This window comes from Camelus ferus, chromosome 12 (assembly GCF_009834535.1).
Source record: "Camelus ferus isolate YT-003-E chromosome 12, BCGSAC_Cfer_1.0, whole genome shotgun sequence".
In the NCBI taxonomy this organism is placed as follows: Eukaryota; Metazoa; Chordata; class Mammalia; order Artiodactyla; family Camelidae; genus Camelus; species Camelus ferus.
Window position 1 is genome coordinate 35,356,471 of NC_045707.1, and position 14,032 is coordinate 35,370,502.

Genomic DNA, 14,032 nt, shown 5'->3' on the forward strand with positions numbered 1-14,032 from the left:
AGGTGGGGAATGGTCGAAAATAAGGTTCATGAGGAAGGTGAGAACCAAGGCATGGGAGGTCTTACATATCACATTAAGATAACTAAATTTCTTTTTGTAGACCAGATTTCCTAAGCCAAGGTATAGAAACTACTAGTGTTCATAGAGGTATTTCATGAGGTGTTCTTTGGTGTTCCTCAAAATAATAGCTTTACTGTGACTTGTGTCTAGAAATACCTTCAGTCCCCTGCTTAGTGATTCATAATGCATACCTCAGCATATTGAAGGCTCTGAGAAGTCCTGCAATAAAAGGACCTCTTTATCTCAGGTTAACCTAAAATTTTTAAAACTGATTTTGCTGCAGGATATCATTTTTACAGCATGCTGAGATTTTTCCAGGTTTTAATCAGAATAATGAATTAGACACTTCAGCTTAGTAAAATCACTTTAGCTGCAGAGATGAATTTCAAAGGACCGTGACTGGAGAGTGTGAGTGAGATGGTGATGACCCAGGGTGGAGGAGATGGACACATTTAAGATATATTTAGGAGGTAAAACCTGTAAGTTTTACTGATAGAGTGGAGTGAGGGAGACAGCTATTTAGATTGTCACCTAGAGTTCTGGCTTGAGCCAAAAGAATGGTGCCACCCACTTCAAAAAGAACACAGAAAAACATGATACAGAGGAAGGAATGAGAGGTGGGTAAGATAAAGAACTCAATCTAGGACTTGATAAGTTTGAAACACCTATGAAATTTCTAAGTGAAATTATAGGTAGCAATTAAGTCAGCAAACAATTGTTCAGCCCTAATGTAACAGGTCATCTGACAAATAATTCCCTGATCATCTAAATTCAAAGTTAATTTAAGATTCCATAATACGTTGTATTGATTTTAACAACACATTTACTACTAAGAAGATTAGCATTTGGTCATATTCAAAAACTGAGGGTTTTTTAAAATGCATTTCTGAATTAAAATATGCAAATAGACATACACAGATAGGTGAATCTGAAATCACTCAAGGTAAAATTACTTAATTTCTCACTTAAAACATGAGCTGCCATAGAACTACTTTCATAATTCAGATTACTGTTACAAATCTATATAAATGAATTAATCATTCATGTAAGTTGTAGTGAATCATTTCTTAAAACTGATTTGTTTTCATTTTGTTCTATATCTAAGCTCTTTGAAAATAGGGGGCACATCTTCATCTTTGTGCCCTGAGAGTCTGAAACAATTGTTGACCCACAAAAAGTGTACATTAAAATTTTGTTGAATAAAATTAATTAGAGCAAGTCACAGTAATAAATACAAAAATGACATTTCCAACTCCACTCTCTCCCTAGTTGATCCCATCTACCCTCCAAGCTTTCAACACAATCTACGCACTAATGACTCCCAAACTGTTATCATCAGCTCTGCCCTCCCTTGAAATTCAGACTTCTATTTCCAATCTTACCTGACATTCCCATTTGAATGTTCAACAAGGACTTTAAATATAATATGTCCCTGGTGACACTGCTCATTGTCTGCTTCTGTAATATCCTTTCACCCCTTAGTCCTTATTAAAATGCCCCATTTTTTTTCCCAGTGAAACAAAAATGTGTCCAGCTAAAGACCTCAGCCTCCCTTGCAGCTCGAGGTGGTCACATGACATAATTTTGGTCAATGAGATAAAAATAGAGGTCTATTGAGGATTTCTGGAAAAAATTTTGCTTTCCTGAAGTAGACACCATCCTCTTCCTCCTTTTAGCTTCCTCCTTCTCCCATCCAGTGTGCTGACGTTGCCTGGAGCTATAGCACAAAGACACGGTAAAGAAGGGCAAGGAGAAGAAAGGATGTACCTGGGATCTCAGTGGCATCTATGAGCTACCATGCCAGCCAGGTCTGTCTATCTGTGCAGTGCTCATTATGTGGGAAATTAATCAACTGATTAATTAACTGATTGATCAAATAGTTTGCTGATTAAGATATGATTTGTCAGGTTTTGAGTTCCTTGCAGCTGAACACAATCCTACTTGACATACGCGTAAAACAAAAATTATGATTTCCGTATTCAAAGAGCACCTGCTGACCTACCCTACCCCTGCCATGTGTCTCTCAGACCTGTTCCTTTCCCAGTCATACATGTCTCAATTTCTGCCTTCACCATCCATCTAGTTACTCAAGAAAAGAAAGAAAGAAAGAAAGAAAGAAAGAAAGAAAGAAAGAAAGAAAGAAAGAAAGAAAGAAAGAAAGAAAGAAAGAAAGAAAAAGAAAGAAGAAGAGAAGAGAAGAGAAGAGAAAAAAAAAGAAAAGAAAAGAAAAGAAAAGAGAAAAGAAAAGATATGGGTACATCCTTGATGCCTCCTGGTTCTACCTTTAAACTATATCTTCAAGCTTATCTTCTTCTCTCCATTTCTGCCATCCAGCCAACCCATCATCATAGCCACCCCCACCCCCCCACTCTCCCTACTACAATCTATCCACCACAGAGCACCCAGAGTGGTCTTTCAAAAACACATGTCAGGTTATGTCACTCCCTATTTTAAAACCAGTTGCTTCTTATTTTGTTTATAATATTATCTGCATTCCTGCCCATGGCTTACAGAGCTCTGCATGATCTTGTACCCCTTTCCCCCTTGCTCACTGCACTCAAGTTGTACCATCTTCACTTTTTTCCTCAAAACTACCAAATGTATTCCTACCTCAGGGCCTCTGTGCTTATTGTTCCCTCTGCTTCAAATGCTTCTCCACCTGGCTCTTCCCATGGTTGGCTCCTCATCATTCAGGTCTCAGCCCAAATGTCACCTCCCTAGGGAGGCCTCCTCTGACCACCCCATCTTGCTTGTGATTCATTATCCCTAGACCCTGTGTTATTTCCTTCATACGCTCATCATTATCTAAAATTATCTTGCTTATTCAGTTGTTTACTTGTTATTTTTCTTCTCCCCTTCTAGATCATAAGCTTCATGAGTGCAGGGACTGTGTCTCTTACTCACTGCTCTATTCCCCTGTCAAGAACAATGTTTGGCACAGAGCAGGCCCTTGATAAATACTGTTTTTAATAAATGGATGAATTTTTTAAAAAACTAACACATAGTCTTGGACCCTTAGAAATCTGCCAAAGTTAATGGTTTGAAGATGTATAATTTTCTTGTCTAAAATCTCCAATAGCAAAACAGAATTTTAGATTTAAATAAGAGCTTATCTAGCATATTTGACTCAGAAATAACCAGATGTGTTTAATCCTATTAATTATCCTCTATCACAGGTAAATATTTTTGCTTACCACATGTACTCTTTAACCTAGTTATAGTAACATAATAAGGGATTAGATTCCTGATACAAGTTGCCAAGTGTCATGTTTTTATATAAAACAAGCCCTTAGGAGTTTGGAAGGGAGCCCAATAGACTCACAGTTCAAAGCTTCCAGATCCACTTACATGTGGTAGCACTGAGGAAAGGCTATCCTTCAGATTATTCCTATGGACAGCCTAGAAAGCCAGGGTTTTTTCCCAAACTCTTCAGTTACAATCCAGTGAAAATAAAGTGTATAGGGAAAATGTTCAAGGTAATCAATACAGCCTCTTTAAAGGACAAATACTTTCAAAAGCACAAGGAGCAGGGTATACATTTCTGGTCAGTTCTATTTCTAGATTCAGCAATTTGGAGGTTTTTTAGGGTTTTGCCAGTATTTTCATTAGTAAATTCTTAGAGTTGGAAGGAAAGGGTCTTACACCACCACCCTTCCTGGCACTACTACAGAGGTTAGTAGCAGAGCAAGTTAAAAGGCTTAGTGCCTGGAGCTCCCAAAGACGTTGTTGTGTTGCATCATGGCCAGTCCAGAACAGGAGAGGAGAGCTGCAGGTGCTGGGACAGGTCAGGACACATGCAGAACACAAGACCCTAGGCAGCAATGAGGAACACTCAAAAAGCAAGGCACACACCCTTCCCTTGGATCTTTTCATCTCCTCTGCTTCTTACATTGTGGTCTGTAAAGTCCTGGGAAAACTTTCAGGGGATATAAGAGATCAAAACTACTTCCATAATAATGTTTAAAGAAAGATTTGCCTTTTTCACTATATGGGCATTTATTGATGGTGCAAAACTAATACTGGGTCAGACTGCCAGCACCTTAGTACAAGTCAAAGCAGTGGCACCAAACTACCCAATAGTCACATTTTTCACCAACACAAACTCACAGGACAGAAGGAAAGAAAGTAAGCCAGTTTTACTTAAGAATGTTGTTCTTTTCATTCATTCAATTAATTAAATCTCAACACTTCAAGGCAGGTCTTGGTAATACTTTGACAAACTGAGAAGTACACAGAAGCACTTTTGCTCCATACTGAGGTAGAATGGGTGCCACCAAGAAAAATGTTTGTGTTATTGTTTGAGTTACAAGCTGAACTAACCTTTTTTTTTTTTTTTTTTTTGATGAAACACCATTTTTACTTGAAAAAGCACTTATTCAAATTTAGGAATTTGTCAGGTGTTTTCTTTAAAATGAACAAAATGAGACTGTTATTTCAAAGAAAACATCTGGCAATATTTGTTGCCAAATAGCTTTTAAGAAACTACCTCTTGCTGAGATCTGGAGTAATATCTACAATTGTCAAAAAAAAAGCAACTAAAATATTCCTCCCTTGTCCAACTACATACCTCTGTGACACCAGATTTTCTTCACATACTTCAGTGAAAACAAAATCTACTAGATTGAGTGCAGGAGCCAATATAAGAATCCAGTTTGTCTTATATTAAGTCACACATTAAAAAGATTTGCAAAAAATATAAAACAGTGCCATGCTATAGAATATTTTCTTGTTTTGGGAAATAAATATATATTTTATAAAATAGGTTATTTATGTTACCTGTAATGGGTTTACTATTTTCAAATGAATTGATATTAAATATTTTAAGTGTCTCAGTTTTGATTTCTAGTATAGTTAATATTTATAAATATAACACACCAAAACAAAAGCTCTTTGGGATCCTCAATAATTTTTAAGAGTGTAAAGGAGTCCCAAGACCAAACTTGGTATAGTAGATAGTTATAACAGAAATGTGTACTAGAAATATATAATAGAACATGTAATAGAAATAGAAAAACGTATAATAGAAATATATAACAGAAATGCAAATCCTACATTTCTAAAGCATATATCATATCATTTTCATTCTGCCACAAAAAAGATAGTTTTAATATACAGTTAAAGTAAAAATTCTAAAAGCAGAGTCCAGGTTGCCACCTAGTATGTCCTCACAGTAACCAGTGGCTTGTGGGACATAAAAAGCTGTCAGGAAGCAGAGGCAGGGGGGCTGGTGGCTCAGGAAAGAGCCAACAGTGACCGGACTGAGGGATAAGAAAAAGCATAAGGGGATAAAATGCTTGATTGCTTTATGGACCTGTCTGGGTGCAGAGATTTGAACAATGAGAAATGAACTCTGGCACAAGATAACTTGTTAAGATAAATTTGTGTTTTCCCTTCTGTTTTTTTGCTTTTGAGGTCTTCGTTCATGTGAGTACAAGCTCTGTGCACCCTTGCCTCAGGGAAAGTTTGAGATTAGAATTTCTAAATTTTGTTTCAAAAGACATTAAAGAGAATCTAGTTAAACCTGGGGAGGAATATCCCCTGTCTAAAATGAGGGTCTCTCTGGCTTGGGGAAGGAGTCAAAGTCTAGGGTCCCCTATGTCCTGCCTTACTCCCTGCCAGTGCCTCAAGGACACAGCAGGACCTCAGAGAGACTGGCCATCAATGCGCCAAGAGGGACAACTTTGGCCTAGCTTCACCAACCACAGAAATGGTTTCTGTTGGGGGACACGGTGGGCTGATGCATGGCAGTAAAAGAATTTATCAAAGACAAAGAATGAAAATAGAAAAGGTTTATTAGGTTATGCTGCCATAGACAATAGTGGGCCACACAGGTAACAGGTGCCTGTGTGAGCACTGAGGGTCACTTGTTGGGGTCTTTCATAAAGTAGGGTCACAAAGTGCCTGATTGGCTTGAGCACACGTCTCTGATTGGTTGTAGGTGAGGTAAGAAGTTTAGGGTCTGTGAAGGGTGGTAGGGTTTATGACTCTGATAAGGTGTGTTGAAACAAACCAGCCTGAGCTATTGTGAGATTAGGCATTACCTAGGGCTATTAGTTTGTTAGGGCAAACACTCCCAGTAAAGAATGTACTTTATCTGTTAAGGAATTGCAGGCAGACATCTGAGAGCCCAGGAATGAGGGTTGTTGGACTTTGAAGGACACCAGTTGGCCCCACAATTCCCATGCTCCAAAGGTGGCACAAAGGCCACAAAGGGGAAGCTCTTAAAGGACTACAAAAGGAGAGACAGTGGCATCTCAGCAGTAACCTGTGTGGCCAGATGGACATCTGAGGTATCTCAACTCTGAGATCTCAACTCTACTTGAGAGCCTGGAACCTTGACACAACCTCCATGGGAAACCCCAAGAATGAGGAGTTGAATTCTTCTCCAGCCCTTCGGAATGTGGGGAGAGAGTCAAAGTTAACTACTGAATTAAAAGTAGAGATGTTTGAATATTATTTGGCAATAGAGAGGAATGAAGTAGTGATACATGCTCCAACAAGGATGAACCTTAAAAACATTGTGTTAAGTGAAAGAAGTCAGTTGTAGAAGGCCATATGTCTAGATGAGGCAAGTCTATAGACAGAAGGTTGGTTAGTGGTTACCTGGGGCTGGGATATAAGGGATAAATACGGAAGAGTAGATTAATTTTTTGGAGAGGGGTGATGAAAATGTTATAAAACTAATTGATGGTTGTATAACTCTGTGACTATACTCTCAAAGTTGAATTTTATACTTTAAATGGGTGAATTGTATGGGAGTTATATCTCATGAGAGCTGTTACCAAAAAAAAGTAGAGAAGTATGATATCTTTTGCCCACCTGAGTTGTGCCCTGAGATTCATACCCATTTTAGGTGTGTGATGCTTTACAAAGTTATTTTATGAGGTTGCATCAAGCTGAGGTAGTAACTTTTTGAACACATACACTGGACTGGCTCAGGACCTAGTCAGAAAGCCCGCAGCACAAGCACTGGGGAAAGGTGCTGCAGAGGGCAGAATATGGGCTCCAGGGAACATGGCAGGGGAAAGGGGCAACAAGTGGTCTCAGCAAGTGGTCTGGAAACAGACACGCTCAGGGCACTGTCTTGGGGAGCACCAGAGGAAGCAATATTCAGAGATTTGAGAAGACAGCCAACATTAGGAACATCATTGGAGATTGCAAGGCCCCAGCTCAGAGAAGGGGTCCAGTGGCAGAGTCCTGCCCCAGCACATGATTGCAGTGAGGGCTGCAGCCCTGAAGAGACTGGGCAAGTTATCCAAGAAGGACCTGAGGCAGCCAAGCAGGGACCTAACTAGTGTTGATAATAATATATGTATATAATTGATGTCATTTATGTATAAGAATATGAAGTATAAATCAGATCAGCTCTATAATGGTAACTATAATAGCAAACACTCCTTGCCAGGCATTGTTATAGGTACTCTGCAGTTTTTAACTTACTAAATCTTCCCAACTCTCTGAAATCACTACTATTAGTCTCCCCATTTTACGGATGAGAAAATTGAGTCACAGAAAGGTGAGGGAACTTGACGAAGCTCATTAGTAAGGGCAGAGCTGAGATTAAAGCACAGGCAGTATGGTCCCAGGACTCATCCTAACAACTCTACCTTACTACGTTTACGATAGAGGCCCACTTATTACAACTGATTACTAGGACCTCAGGCCATGGTTGATGTTGAATCCCCCTCAGCACTGAAGGAAAAGTCTTTAAAGCCCTTCTTATGGAAGAAGGATTGGTCCTAGAGCCTGGGCTGGGTCCAAGCCTGCAGGTAGGGGTTAAGTGATGGCCTCTGTAGAGAGAAGCAGGATAGGAACTAGGCAACTGCAGAAAGGTATTATTTTCTTCTTTCACAGGTAAGGAACCTGAGACTTGATGAAGTGATACAATTTGGCTGAAGACCTAGCAGACAATAGAGTCAAGACTGGATCTCAGACCTCATTCCAAGATAGAAGCTGTGAACTGGCTTTTGGAAATGGGCAAGCAATACCAAACAGTAAGTGAACTGGGAAATGGGGTAGCAGAATGGTTAAAAATATGTGCTGACTGGCCAAACTCGTTATGCCAATTACCTTATGATTTTGAAAGAGCTACTTAACCTTTCTGGGTCTTAAAATGCTTACCTATAAAACAGGTTTAGTAATAATAATAATGTGTGCCTCTTGGAGTTGCTATGGGGATTATATGAAACACTGTGTGTGTAAAGATCTGATAGCCCAGCATAAAGTAGATGCTCAAGAAGTGGCAGCTGTTGGAGCAGCCATTCCTTTTATTCTACTGCTAAGTGCAGACAAGCTCTGAGGCAGCCCAGAGCTTTCCCCTGAGCCATTTCACCTCTTGACTCAGAGAGTATCAGTGCTGAAAGGCACATTAGAATGTGTTTAATGTCTCTTCTTTAATAGATGAGAAATTTGAGGGTCAAAGCAGTTACATATGTTGCCCAAGGTTTTACAGCTAGTTACCAGGAGAGCAAAACCAGATCTCTTCTTTGTAACTTAAATTGTTTAAAAAGCTGTTAGGAGCAGATAGAAAAGAAGAAAAATACAAAGAAGTAAAAGGCAGGGTATAGCTCAGTGGTAGAGTGTGTGCTTAATGTACATGAGGTCCTGAGTTCAATCCCTAGTACCTTCATTTAAAAAATTAAATAAACTTAATTATCTCCCACCACTTTTAAAAAAAAGAAAAAAAAATTTTTTTATGTAAAATTGTGACAATCTCAGGTAGCTCTTCAATCAGTGATGTAAGGTAGTAGGAAAAGAAGACCTGCCACACCTGAGAAAAGCGAGATGACTGATGACACTCTGTACAAGTGAAGGGACGCTTCCCAGCCAGCAGGAAGTATTGCTTTCAGATATTTATCCCATATCATCCCACCCTTAGTTCGTAGTATAGTCTGTACTGAACAAAGGAAACTCGACCTTGGGTGATACACAAGAGAAGTTAACAAAAGGGTGGGAACCAGTATCTTGGACAGCATATGGTAGGTATGAAATTAGTGTTTGTAAAAGGATCAGAGGCAAAAAAAAAAAAAGTCCTTTTATAATCCTTGAATGGATTGCCTTCGCTTGCTAAAAAACTGGCTGTAAGTTGAATGAAATTAACAAGCAGGTGTTAGATGGAGATGCAGAATGTTAGAGGTGTATTGAACTGAATAGGTAGTAAAAATCTTTGAGAATGAGGTTTGAGGAAAACAAATGTGTGTGTTTGCACACATACACACATATATGTTTACCTAAGAGTGCCTGTCTCCCCCTTTTGCAGTTAATTTAAGAGCTGGCAAATTAAATTACGTCCACTGTGCTATTTACAAGTGTTGGGGGAGGTTTTTGGGCATGATGGGAGATGTGGTGGGAGTATGATAGGGCAAGGCAGTTAAGGATTAAGGAACAGAGATTCCAAAAAGAAATTGCTGGGTCCACCTGCTACACATTAATTATGCAACAATTATTGTCTATTTAGTGTCACTGCTGCATCTTTTAAGAAAAAGAAGTACATTTGGAAAACACTTGACTAGTCTACTCACCAAAGAAAGAAAAGGTTAGAATTCTGTGTTTTCTTAAGCACATACGTTATTAAAAGAAACCAACTTGACCCCAAGTGATTATTAGGTGAAGAAATCACCTAGACTTCAAAGTTTTGCACTGGCTAGAACCAGTGTTCTAGTCCTGCTTGATATTTTTAAGCACCAAAGTTAGGTTAACTTGCACATTGTTTTGCACAGATTTGCATTTTGAGTTAAAGAGGCACTTGATACAAATATGTAAAGGAAAAATGCAGGTAATTTTGCCAACTATCCACTATCAGCTGTGCCATCAAACACTAATAAGATGGATCTCAAAGATCACAGGTCTTCCTGGAAATGTTCCTGCAACAAGAGAACCACAGGTGTTATGGAAAAAGAGAATCACCCCAAAATTACAGACGATGCAGAATTCCAATCTAAATATGTACTTCTAATGAGTGATGCACACATATTCACATGTGACTACCATTTCAGATGCTACCATTCATTGCCTGCATGGTAGGGCCACCGGTTCTTCTATACAGGGGGCTGAAGTTAGGTGTTCTGCTCAGCTGGAGACTTTCTTTTCTTGTGAAGACATTCTTGGGGAAGCCCAGTTTTTGTCTGTCTTCTTATATCTTCTAGTCTTGGAATGTTGATGGTGCTTGTACTCTTGTCTTCATGGAACATCAGCAAGTTCACCTGCCATCCTTTCTAGCCTTCTTCTCCCTCAACTTTTTTCATAGATACAATTTTAGCTTGGTGGGCAACTATTAATGTTTGTCTAGGAGCTGCTGGGTTAACAGGGTTTTGCTGGAATTTTCTGTGTTATGCATTAGTCTCTTCCATATATGAAATTGCCTTGGCCATATAAAGGTACATAGAAGTAACTAGAATATAATTTTTATATACCTTTATTAGCTATGTTGGTCTACCTCTAGGGAAAATGTTATCAACAGTCTCTTGTTTAAGGAAACTAGATAGGAAATTAGTAGCGGCTCTCACAAAAAGGAAGATTGGAATTGGAGCCTTTGTTAACAGATTAGACCTCACCTCATTTCATTTCTTATGGAACGAAAATGCCAGCTCCATTGGCACCAAGTGTCTGGGGTTTACAAGGAACCAGAGAAGTAATAACTTCTCTTGTGAGAAGAGTGAAGATTCCAGAGAGAGGGAACATGGGCACAAGTCTGTAGGCCTTGGAAGGGGGTTGTAAGAAAATAAAGAGAGATTAAGGAGAGAAGGATCAACAATTCAAAACACCCTCTTCCAAAAGCCTCAATCCTTTGAGCCCTTCTTCTGTGTAGTACACAGTGGGGAAAGTTAAGTTTAAATTGCTACTACCTCTGTTTTCTCTCACACTGCATGGTTCTTTCTGAAACATGTCTGGTCCTAGGGCCAAAGTCTCAGGGCAGAAAAGAACAATCTCCAGATACTGCTAAACAGTGCAGACTTTGCTCTAGTCATAAAGACAGCCCAGAGGCCCCCAGCCCTCCAAAAAGACCCAACAGTAACAGTGCCTCCATCTTTCTTTCTTGGTGGAGAGGCTCAGTAAATTAAGTACTTCAGTGATCCACAAAATATTGAATTCTTCTTCAATCTGCATGAATTTTGTCTTTCAGATCCCAGAGCCCTTGAGAAACTAACATGTTGATTCTGAGAATTTAAAAATTCGTGAGTTTCCTAGGAACCATTATGGGAGATTTGTTTACCTACTGCTATTCTTTGGGGTTGTAGAATTTCTTTACTTAGGTTTTCTTAAAAACTTCAGGAGAATAAAAACACTAAAGGGAAATACAGGAAAGCCTCCAAGACAAATGACCATCCACAAAATATAGAAATGCTTCCAGGACAAATGACCATCCATAGGAGTGCCTTCAGGACAAACAAACATTTGGGTTACACAAATGAAACCTACTTACAATATCTTAAATCTGATAGCAACTTTACTAGATTTAAGATAGTGTATAGAGCAGGATATTGGTTCTCAAATGTTAATGTGCCTCAGAATCACCTGTGGAACTTGCTAAAAGTGAAGATCACAGGATCCCACTCCCTGAGATGCTGGAGTAGAGCCCCCAAATCTATGTTTTTCATAAGCACCATAGAGCTTGTTGCAGGTGGTTCAGTGAACCAATTGTCAAAAGACCTCAATTTCTCCTAAGAGCCTCAGTTCTCACCTTCTCTACTTGCTCTCCTTTCCTTCTCCTACTCCTCTGAAACAGCTCTCATCAAGCCACTAGGACCTCCATGTTCCCAAGTCCATGGTCAGTTCTGATCCCCATTTTGCTTAACCTAATGGCAGTGTTTAACACAGCTGGGGACTCTCTCTCTCCCTTGAAGCACAACCTCCACTTGGCTCAAAGGGTATTCCTCTCTCTTGTCGTCTCTCTCCCTTTCTACTTATTCTTTCTTAGTCTCCTTTGCTGTCCTTATCTTCCTAATTTCCAAACTTGGAGAACCCCAGGGTTTCAATCTGCAGACCTTTCCTCTTCTCAAGCTACACTCACTTCTTTAGTATTTTCATCCAGTATGTTGGTTTAAATAACCTGTAAATTTGTATTATAGTCCACTCTGCTCTCCTGAGCAGAGTTATATGTCCAGTTGCCAACTGAGCATCTCCACTTAGATGTCTAATTGGCACACGTTAATGTGTCCAAAACCCCTGCCTTATACTTCCCCTCTCAAAGCCTGCTCCTTCAGCAGTGTTTTTCAGCTTAATAAAGGGCAAATTTTTTCTTTCAGTTGCTGAGTCCAGAAACCTGACTCATCATTGACTCCTCAGTTACTTCACATTCCACATCGAAACATCAGCAAACCCATCAGCTCTACTAGGAAATACATCCAAAATCCAACCACTTTATGCCATTTCCAATACTATCACCCTGGTCTAAGCCATGGTCATCACTTAACTGGATTATTACCATAGTCTCCCAACTGGTCCCAGTGCTTTTACTAATTCCTGCTTCCTCTGCTCTATTCTCCACCACCAACCAGTGTGATCCTCTAAAAACACAAGTCAAGTCATGTCATGTCTCTCCTCTGCTCAAAACCCTCCAAAGCCTTCTTGTTTCAAGGTAAAATCCAAATTCCCCACATAAGACTATAGTAGCAAATCCAGTGCTACCTGTCTGACCTCATCTTGTGCCATTTCCCCCTCAGCCTTTGCACTAGCTATTCCTCTGCCTAAAATCATCTTCTCCCAGATAGCTGTGCTTGCTCCCTTACTTTCTTTAGATTTCTGTTCAGATGTCCTCTCTTTAGGAAAGCTCCCTAACTGTGGCTGGCAGTTTCTTAGATGGTCCTGAGTGAGTCCCACCTCCTGGCATTCGCACCGTTACATAATCCCCAAGACTTGAATGTGGGCTAAATTTAGTGACGTGCCTCTAATTCTGTTCACTAGAGAGTGGTGATGGGTTGTCATTTCCGAGATTAGATTACAGAAAGACTATGGCTTGCATCTTGGGCACTCTCTCATCTCTCACTTGCCTGCTCACTCTGCAGGAGGCCAACTGCCATATAAACAGGCCCATGTGGCAGGGACTGAGGGAGGCCTCCAGCCAACAGCCAGCAAGGAACTGAGAACCTCAGTCCAACAGCCTGAAATGAATGGAATCCTGCCAACTCTTCCAGCTAATACACTGAATATAATCTCTTGAGAGACCTTGAAGCAGAGACACTAAGCCATACCCAGGTTCCTGACCCACAGAAACTGTAAGATGGTGTTTTTTCATTTTAAGCCATTAAGTTTCAGGGTTATTTCTTACTCAGCAATAAATAACTAATACACTGACCACCCTATATAAATTCACAAAATCCTCCTACCTTTGCCACCTAGTATTCCTATTCCTTTTACCCCTAGAACTTTCTCCACAGCACTGAGCTCCAACGCCTTGCATATTATCTGTTTCTTTGTTTAGTTCTTTCTCCATCCACTAAAATGAAAGCTTTGTGAAGCAGAGGTAGGTTTTGTTCACTGCTATATCCCCAGCACCTAAAACATGCCTGGCAAATAGTAAGCACTCAGTAAAAATTTGTTGGATGAATCAATGAATCTGAGTAAGGGAAAGAGCTTTGTAAAATGGTGAAAACACAACTTAACTCACAAAGTTGTGACGATTGTTAAATGAGCAAAATACGTAAGATCTCTGATTCTTAGTGGTGCTTAACAAAGTAAGGTTCCCACTCCCAAAGAAATCATCAAATAACATTGGCACGAACAGATAAAATTGTAGAATTTTTTCAGACTGGGATGCTTATTTGCATAATACCTGGCAAAGAAGATGGTAGCTCCTTTAAATTAAGACAGAAAATGTGACTTCAGTGGCTGTTTTAATTGTAGGTCTCACCCGACTTGTCTCCATTTGATTCAGGATCTCTGAAAGCAAACAGCACTCCACTGATACAGGAGCCACACCTTCAGTTTTCTGTATTGTTCTATAACTCAGTCTCCTTTCAGCGTTAAGGACTTT

General features: G+C 39.7%; 1 long non-coding RNA gene across 5 annotated transcripts in view; it reads left to right on the forward strand.

Moving 5' to 3' along the window:
• LOC116667670 overlaps positions 1-14,032 on the forward strand; it is a 191,677-nt gene that overhangs the window by 45,982 nt on the left and 131,663 nt on the right. For 4 of the 5 annotated variants that reach the window (XR_004324633.1, XR_004324631.1, XR_004324632.1 and 1 more), the window contains 2 exons: positions 1,737-1,868; positions 7,915-8,054. This is a non-coding gene — a long non-coding RNA (uncharacterized LOC116667670). The remainder of the gene's footprint in view (positions 1-1,736; positions 1,869-7,914; positions 8,055-14,032) is intronic. The other variant, XR_004324635.1, reaches the window with a different exon arrangement.